This window comes from Mustela lutreola, chromosome 1 (assembly GCF_030435805.1).
Source record: "Mustela lutreola isolate mMusLut2 chromosome 1, mMusLut2.pri, whole genome shotgun sequence".
NCBI classification, from domain to species: Eukaryota; Metazoa; Chordata; class Mammalia; order Carnivora; family Mustelidae; genus Mustela; species Mustela lutreola.
In genome coordinates this window covers 156576498-156584583 of record NC_081290.1, presented here as the reverse complement: position 1 = coordinate 156584583, position 8086 = coordinate 156576498, and the positions used below count along the sequence as shown (strand labels likewise).

General features: G+C 41.2%; 1 pseudogene; it reads right to left on the bottom strand.

The window, feature by feature from the left end:
- Positions 1-5957: 5957 nt before the first annotated feature.
- Positions 5958-7804, bottom strand: LOC131827197 (keratin, type II cytoskeletal 8-like; annotated as a pseudogene).
- Between the last annotated feature and the right edge of the window lie 282 nt (positions 7805-8086).

Sequence of the window (8086 nt, the reverse complement as noted above, 5' to 3'; positions counted from 1 at the left end):
GGGAGAAACAGACTCTCTGTCGAGCAAAGAGCCTGACATGGGGCTCTATCCCAGGATGCTGGGACCCTGAGACCATTACCCAAGCCAAAGGCAGATGCTTAATGGACTGATACACCCAAGTTTCCCTTATTTTGAATTTTTGCATCTATGAGTATGTAGGATATTGGTTTATGGACTTTTTTTTTTTTATTACAATGTCAGTCTGGGTTTCATGCCAGAGAACTTCTGGACTCATGCAATAAATTAGAAAGTATTACTTTCCTATTCAGTTTTGCGAAAGAGTTTCTGTAGAGTTGATTTTATTTTTTCTTAAGTCCTTGGTTGAATTCTCCAGCAAAACCATCCGAACCTGAATCACTTGTTGATTTATTTGTGGAACACTTTTAATTAAAAATTCAATTTATTTAATAGGCTATTTAGGTTAGTATTTCTTCTTGAGTAAATTTGGGTAGTTAGTATCTTTAAAGAAATACGTTCAGTTCATCTAAATTGTCAAATGTTGGCATAATGTTCTTAATATATTCTTATTTTCCTTTAATGTCTATAGAATATATAGTGGTGTAATAATCTCTTCCATCCCTATAATTGGTAATTTGTGTATTCTTCCCTTCTTCTGCCTTGGGATCAGGTCATGATCCCAGGGTCCTGGGACTGAGCCCTGCATGGGGCTTCCTGCTTGGTGAGACTGATTCTCCTTCTTCTGTCTGCTGCTCTCCTGACCTGTGCTCTCTCTCTCTGTCCAAAAAATAAATAAAATATTTAACAAAAAAGAAAAGATGAGGAAAATAGTTTGATGCAATTTCTTTAATTACTTTCTTTTACTTTTTTCTTTATTTTATTTACTGTTTCATAAGTCAGTGGGGTACTTTTCTCCTGGCCTAAAAGAATGTAGGGATTTTTGAGAGGCAGAAGAATGATGACATCTCTAAATGCGTCTCAATGGGAACACTGATAGAGGGAACTCTCCCCTGTTTGACATGGTGCTGTCCTAACCATCTACTTTCACGCACTGAAATGCAGTTCCCAATGTTCTTTAACATTTCTTTTATAATCTGTTTCTGTTTTCTTCCTTCTTCCAGGGCTCCAAACACCACTGCCCTTTTGGTGCTCTTGGCTTCCTGGGCTGTAGTTTGGGTCAGGGTCCTCCCCTTTCCAGTCTCCATGTTTAGAGCCCCCAAGTGGAGACAGACAAATTATGCCTATTTCATCATGTGAATTCCTTTTCTCAGATCTATTTCAGGGAAGTTGCTAAGAAGGACCAGGTCTTTCACACATTTGTTCCTGAGAAAATGCCCTTCATGAAAACACTGTAGAGTCATAATTCCATTTGCTTGCTAATAATTTGTACATCGTGTGACCTACCACATGCTGTTTTTGCAGCTTTACACCTTCAGTAGAAACTTGCTGGATAAAGCCCTGAGGAAAGAGAGAGGGAAGGAGCAACAACGACCTGGGGAGGAGGGATGGAGGGAGGAAGGGAGGGTGGGAGTGAGGAAGGGAGAAAGGGTGGGGGAGAGAGAGAAAGAGAATATCAGAGAGGGGTTGGGGGGGACTTTATTTTTAGCTTGACTACTAAAACAGGGCAGACAGGAAACGACTGCAAATGTACCTGACATTGATGTCCAGGTGACGAGTCCTGTCAATGTGACTAAGTTGTTCAGGGTTTTCGTGGTGTTGCTTTTAAAATATAAACTACAGGTTGAATGTATTTATGAAAAATTCCAGGAAAAAAAGTTATTCCCAATGAGTTTTTTTTTTTTTGTTGTGGTGGTGATGAGGGGTGTGTGTTATTGATCTTATAATAGAAATAATGACTTTAAACCAGGTTTTCTGAGAAAATTAATGACTGCCCCAAGTTAATGGCCTTCAGCCAATCTCCCAGTCAGCCATTAATCCCCAGGAAATGCCCTGGGCCTTGATCATTATTGCGTAAATAATACAAAAGTGGGTAGAGTTCTTGTCACATGGGAAGCATACATTGCTCTTGTCTCTTGGACTCCTTTTATGGTAGTAAGAATAACCTATTAGGGAGGAAAACTGTAATAATTTTCTTACCAAGGCAAATAAATAGTCTTGTTTAAGCAAAATTATTAAATATAATGTTAAACAACTCCAGCTCTGTATATTTGAGGAAGAAGTAATGGAAGATTCCAAGTTCAGAATTCTTAGACTGCTGTAGTTAAAGCCACGAGTGACGTAGAGTATAGAGTCAAATATTGAATTGAGAATAATGCAATTATTGTCATATTAGATATTTCTAGTTAAAATCAGGGTTAAAGTAACATGTAATTGACTTCGTTAATGGTTGCAAACAAAAGATGGTACTGAAATTTACTTAAAAATTGAGATTTATATTCTAATAAAAATATCTTGAGGAACTACATTTTATAAGTTTTCAAATAAATATCATGATGGATGGGGATATTTTTCTTATCTTAAAGTATCAAAGGACATTCATAGTCTTTTTCGTGGCTTATTTTGCATTCCAGGATCTTCAAGAAGGCAAATAGTAAAATGAAAAACATGTGTGGGAAATTAGTAGAGCAGTTGTCCTTGACTGCCAAAGGAGATGCTACTGAGGTAAAAAGGCCTTCAAGGGAATTTTCCCATTTTGAACAGAGATGTTCATGCATATTGTTATCCCATGACCCAAATTTAGGTGGAGAACTTTACATGAAGTTTCTCAATAAACATTTTCAGATGAATAAATGTACCTTAAATGTCTTAAAATGTTGTCAGTTATATCTCAGCAATGCTGGAAAAAAACCCCAAATTAAAAAAATACACCTCTTTACCCTAGAGTTTTTTGTATACTTGGAAGGTTAACTCTTTTTATTTATTTATTTATTTTTTTAGTTTATCTATTTATTTATTTATTTTAGTAATCTCTACATCCAACATGGGGCTCGAACTCAGGACCCCGAGATCAAGAGTCATGTGGACTTCTGAGTGAGCAAGCTGGGCACCCCATATTAGCTCTTTATCTTTGATATATGTTGTGTGTGTTTTCTCCTACATTGGCATTTATCTTTTTTCTTTTTCCAAATGACTATCCATTTGTCACAACACTATGAAAAGTCCATCTTATCCTCACAGGTGTGAAATGTTATCTCAATTATATTCTAAATTTCCATATGTAGTTGTATCTATTTTTAAACTTTTTTTTTTTCTGTTCTAGTAGTCTGGCTATTTATTTAAATGTCTTGTTTTGATATGTAGGAGAGATAATGACTTCCCCCTTCTCTTTTCTCTTGTTTTATTGCACTAACTAATAAGTTCAATATTGTATTAAATAGTTAAAAAGAACAGCAGGCATTTTTGTCCGGTTCTGGATCTTAGTGGAAATGTTTCTAATGATTGCCTAATAAATAATATGCTGGCTTTAAGATTGAGGTAAATTTATCTTATCAATTTAAAGAAAAATCCATGGCTCTCTATTTTACAAAATATTTTATCAGAAATGAAGTTTGAATTTATTTATTTATTTTAATTAATTAATTAATTAATTAATTTGACAAAGAGAGACACAGAGAGAGGGAACACAAGCAGGGGGAGTGGGAGAGGGAGAAGCAGACTCCCTGCCGAGTGGGGAGCCTGATGGGGGGCTCAATCCCAGGACCCCGGATCATGACCTGAGCAGAAGGCAGATATTTAATGACTGAGCCACCAGGTGCCCCGTAATGGATTTCTTAATATCGAATCACTCTTGTGTTCATGTAATCAACTTGGTCATAAATATATTAGTTTTTTAAATATGCTGTTGGATTTTACTGCCTGTTATTTTGATTAAGATTTTTTTGCCTAAGTATTTCAAAGTGAGATTAGTTTCTGTTTTTCTTTACTATACTATTTTATCAACTTTCTTTATTGATACTTTTTTTGTAATAACATTTTTGGAAATGTCTATGTTTAGAAAAATTTGTGTAGTTTTGGATCATTTAGTCTTTAAAAGTTTGGCTGAACGTCCCTGTGAAACACTCTGTACATGGTAATGTTTGAGGGCAAGTTCTCCACTTCGTTGAAATTTAATACAAATTTTTTTTTTATATATAAAGAAATCTGTATTTGGATCTGAGTTGGAGAACAATGGCCGCCTAAATATCCATGCCCTGATGCCCAAAACCGGTGGTTATGTTGTGTTGCATGGGAGAAAGGACTCTGCAGGTGCGATTACAGATAGGGCCCTCTAGATGGGGAGAGTATCCTAAACTGCTTATTCTTTTTTTTTTCTATTTAAAAAAATTTTTTATTAACATATAATGTATTATTTGTTTTCAGGGGTACAGGTCTGTGAATCATCAGTCTTACACAATTCACAGCACTCACCTTAGCACATACCCTCCCTAGTGTCCATAACCCAGCCACCCTATACCTTCCCCCCAGCCCCCAGCAACCCTCAGTTTGTTTCCTGAAATTAAGAGTCTCTTAGGGTTTGTCTCTCTCCCGATCCCATTTGTTTCATTCTTTCCCTCCCTACTCCCCACAACCCTTCATCCTGCCTCTCAAATTCCTCATATCAGATAGATCACACGATAATTGTCTTTCTCTGACTGACTTATTTCACTTAGCATAATACCCTCCAGTTCTATCCATGTCATTGCAAATGGCAAGATTTCATTTTTTGATGGCTGTGTAGTATCCCATTGTGCTTGTATATATATACAGACACACACACACACACACACACACACACACACCACATCTTCTTTATCCATTCATCTGTTGATGGACATCTAGGCTCGGAGAAATGCAAACCAAAACCACAGTGAGATACCACCTTACACCAGTCAGAATGGCTAAAATTAACAAGTTAGGAAATGACAGACGTTGGAGAGGATGCGGAGAAAGGGGAATCCTCCTACACTGTTAGTGGGAATGCAAGCTGATACAGCTACTCTGGAAAACAGCATGGAGGATCCTCAAAAAGTTGAAAATAGAGCTATCTTGTGACCCAGCAATCACACTGCTCTATATTTATGCCCTAAAGATACAAATGTAGTGATCTGAAGGGGTACATGCACCTGAATGTTTAACTGCTTATTCTTTTCTTTTTTCTTTCTTTCTTTTTTTTTTCTTAAAGATTATATTCATTTAATTGACAGAGATCACAAGTAGGCAGAGAGGCAGGCAGAGAGAGGGGGGAAGCAGGCTCCCCACTGAGCAGAGAGCCTGATGTGGGACTCGATCCCAGGACCCTGGGATCATGACCTGAGCCACAGGCAGAGGATTTAACCCACTGGGCCACCCAGGCACCCCTAACTGCTTATTCTTTTGAAAACTTGAAAGTGAATAACTTTTTCTCATGGGTCAGAGAGACACAACGTGAGAGAAACTTGATCTGCATCACTGTTGCTGACTTTAAAGATGGAGGGAAGGGGCGATGAGCCCAGTAATATGGGTGGCTCTGGGAAGCAAAGAAAAAGCCTTCAACAGACAGCTAGTAAAAAAACAGGGACCCTTGGTCATACACTAAAACAATAACTATGTGGTGTTTTAAGCCACTAAGTTTATGGTAACTTTTTATGGCAGTGACAGAAAACCAACTGTCTGGAGAGAGAAAATCAAATTAGATAAATGTGTTTTATATAGAATTGACTATTTTCTCTAGGTTTTCACATTTGTTTTCATAGAATTACACACTATGGACTCATGATATTCAAAATTTTCTCAATTTATTTCTCCTTTCTTATTTGTTATTTTGTGTATTTGTACTTTCTTTTTCTTTGGGGAGGGTGTTGGCAGAGCCATCTGAGGTTTTACTTGGGAAAAGGCACTTTTAGTTGGGGGCATCGGCTAGAGAGGGTACCCAAGACAATAGGCTCTCTCCAAGAACAGGCTGAGGACTAGGGCTGAACCTTAGGGTTTCCTGTTCCCGACGCTCCCCTGCACAGCTCCTTCCCCCAGCGGCTCTACAGTAGTCACAGAGCTAGGAGGCTGGGAAGGACCAAAATGCCTCTTCACATGGGCAGGATATCAGATGGCTTGGAGACCAGCTTTGCATTGCTGACCTCGATCATCTTCACGGCCATGGCCTTGGAGGAGTTGACACAGCTAAAGGAACTGGAAACCCTGCTAGAGCTGAAGCTGGGGTAGAAGGAGCTCAGGCCTATTGTTGAGGTCAGGCTCATGAGAACCCTGTAGGCTGAGCTCAGCTCACCTGAGTTGCTGCCATTGATCTTAGTATGGATATTCAGATTCTGCATCCCAGACTCCAGCTGGCTCTCCTTGTCCTCCAGCAGCTTGTGGCAGGTGGCGATCTCAATGTCCGGGGCCAGCTTGATGTTCATGAGCTCCTGGTACTCATGCAGCTGCCATGGCATATCCTGGTTGGCTCCCTGCAGGGCAGCCTCTGGATCGGCCACCTTGGCATTGGCGTCCTTAACAGCCAGCTCCTGGCTCTGCTTATCATCAGCAGTGGTGACCTGCAGTGAAGCCCTCTGGCCTTTGAGGTCCTTGATCTCAGCCTGGAGGCGGCTGGTCTTCTGGTTCATCATGGAAATCTCCCTATTCATGCTACCGAGGTCATTCCCATGCTTCCCAGCTGTTGGGTTGGTGGCTCTGGGAATGCAGGAGGAACAATAAAAATGGCTGCCGGGCTGTCACCCTCATCCTTTACCCATGACAATCCCGCCGGAAGGATGTATGCTGAGGACACATCATCATAATTAAACCGATACCTATGCAGGAAACAGGAACATCAGGACTCCCCCTACCCTCCAATCACCAAATACCTTACCTTATGTGGCTGTGAACCTATGCCCTGTCTTAACCCGAATAAAAGACTCACTCGACCCCCTCCCAGGCGTAACTTCCCCGACTCTCCTCTCCTGAGTCGCAGAATCTCGCCAGAGGGTGCCTTTAATAAAACTTGCCTTGTGCTTATCTCTCCTGGTGTTGTGTGTATCTCGCCTGTAAAACCTTACACCAGCAAATGCCTGAGGCTCCTTGTACTTGATCTGGTATGTGGTCTCAGCTTCAGCCTAGCTGTGGTTGGTGATGTCCTTGACCTTGGCGATGATACTGTCCAGGTTCAAGGAGTGGCTGTTGTCCATGGACAGCACCATGGATGTGTCCAAGAGGTGGGACTACAGCTCACAGATTCCTTCATAAGCTGACTTAAAAAGCTGAACTCGTCTGTCAGCTCCTTCCCAGCAGGACTCCAGCTCTACCTTGTTCATGTAAACTTCGTCCACATCCTTCTTGATGAGGACAAATTCATTCTTCAGGTCTTCACTCTCTTTGATCTCCTCCTTGTACTTATTTTGAAATCCTCCACTAGCTCCTGCCTATTGCCAAGCTCCACCTCCAGCTTCCACTTTCCCTGACCCAATGTGTTGAGCTGCCACCAGAGATTGTTGATGGAGCTCTGGAATGTGTTGTCCATATTGCTCCCAGTGGTGTTTTCCTGCTGTAGGAGGCTCCACTTGGTCTCCAGAATTTTGTTCTGCTGCTCCAGGTGCCACAGCTTGTGGTTGGAGGCAAACTTGTTGAGGGTCTTGATCCGTTCCTTCACCTGGGTGTTGCACAGCCTGGATGTTGGGGTCTGCCTCCAGCTTGAGGGGGCTCAGCAGGCTCTGGTTCACTGAGACAGCTGTGATGCCCTACATTTGCCTGGCCCTGCTGTAGTCCCTAACCATACTCATGCTGGTGTCCAGACGACCCTGGAAGCTGTTGCTGCTGTCCGCCTGGGAGAAGGCTGGGGACTTGATGTGGGCTTCAGGTGCTCTGGAGTGTGAGTGGTTCCTGAAAACCTGGGGGTGGGAGGGAACACCTTGTAGAACTTCTGGGTTACCCTGATGGACATGGTGGAGGCTGGAGTGGTGAGGAAGTTGAACTTGACAAAGGTTTGAGAAGGAGACGAGAAGCTACTTCTAGATGGGAATCTCTTTTTCTTTGATTAAATCAGCTACATTTTTGGATTTGACTACTTTTAAGTCATCTGAAACAGCAGTCTTAGAGGAGAAGGCAAAAAGCCCTGTCTTGATCTGATCTTTGCCACTAGACTGGCCCCATTCTCAGTGATGTTTTCAAAGAGATAAGAGTCTTATCTTATCTCTTTGAAATCTTCTCTCCTGCTAAATCTGCC